Here is a 1493-nt window from a genome sequence, read left to right as displayed (position 1 = left end):
ATATATATACACATATACATACATACAAATATATAGATATTATAGTTATATACATAAGTTACGGATTCATTTATGCAATGGCATGTATGTTTCGTACATATACAAGCGTGTGCAGATACATAACTAGCTATGTGACTATTTGGTGAATGTTGTCTAATTTTCAATGAAAGAGCCTTGTTTTTTTTTGCGATGGAAACCGGCTCTTTCACGATTGGTTAAAATTTTTTTAATAAATCCTGAACATCTAGAAATATAGGAAAATCTATAAGCATTTATGTAATATTTAAATAGATCTACCTTCGGTTTCGACGATGAGCATGTCAGCTATTTGATAGCTTAACCGCCTATTTGTTTAAATGTAGCGTAAGTGGCTGAGTACTCCACAGACACATGTAACTCTACTGTATTTTCAAGATAAAATGAGAGTATGCATATGTGGAAATTTTATGCTTATGTGCGTGTTATGATATTTATTACACGCATACATACAGAGACAAGCATACACGCACACACGCTTCACACACACACGCGTGCGCACATATATACACACGTCCACTCACAAAAATATATTTATGAATATGTGTGTATATATACATTTGAGCGTGTATTATAAATATCGCCTACATACATGCACATACACATATACACACACATTCTCAAAAAGGCCTGACATAAATAAGAGCGCTTACAGAAATAGCAACATAACATACACACCTCACATTTAACAGACGTCATTATTCTCTGCTTGACATTGAATACATCTAAATTTCTATACATTTTTACTGACGAAACAAATGTCATGAAAACAGTAACTTATATATAACACATGAAATAACAACTAATTGCAACTACTTCTTGTCAGCTTAGCTTATCAAAAAAAGATCAGCCTTTCACTTTACCTGGAACATACGTACTCATACATACGCAAAAAGCGATTGCATAGGCACACACATAATTATAGGCACACACAGACTTCCGCACAAACAAGGCACAAACATTAATTCACTCCTTTTCTCTTCCTCTGTCTCTGTCTCTGTCTCTCTTTCACTCTTCCTCCTCCCTCTCTTTCTCTCTTCCTTTCTCTCTCTCTCTTACTTTATCTTTTCCCCCAAACTCTCTCTCTCTCTCTCTCTCTGATTTGTTTCTTTGTCAATTTTTGTGATTACCTTTTATCTGCTCCCCCCTTTTTTAGCTCTACTAAGACCACGACCATCACAATCAACAACAACAACAACAGCACCACCACCACAACCATCATTATCACCACCATCACCACCACCACCACAACCATCATCATCATCATCCTCATCATCGTTGTTGTCGTCGCAACCATCCCAGTTTCTCCCGTCCTCTCTTTGCATCTGCCTATTTCTCAGCCCCGACCTTTCCAAATATTTCACTTACACACAATATGTAGACTCAGTTACAGCTTTCTCTCTCTCTCTCTCTCTCTCTCTCTGTCTCTCTCTCTCTCTCTCTCTCTCTCTCTCTCT

General features: G+C 37.0%; 1 long non-coding RNA gene across 1 annotated transcript in view; it reads right to left on the bottom strand.

The window, feature by feature from the left end:
* Positions 1 to 1493, bottom strand: part of LOC128249264 (uncharacterized) — a 59432-nt gene that overhangs the window by 50969 nt on the left and 6970 nt on the right. The gene's annotated exons all lie outside the window — the stretch shown is intronic.

Source organism: Octopus bimaculoides, chromosome 13 (genome assembly GCF_001194135.2).
Source record: "Octopus bimaculoides isolate UCB-OBI-ISO-001 chromosome 13, ASM119413v2, whole genome shotgun sequence".
Lineage (NCBI taxonomy): Eukaryota > Metazoa > Mollusca > Cephalopoda > Octopoda > Octopodidae > Octopus > Octopus bimaculoides.
Note: the sequence above shows the minus strand (reverse complement) of the source record. Positions and strands in the feature narration are given on the sequence as shown.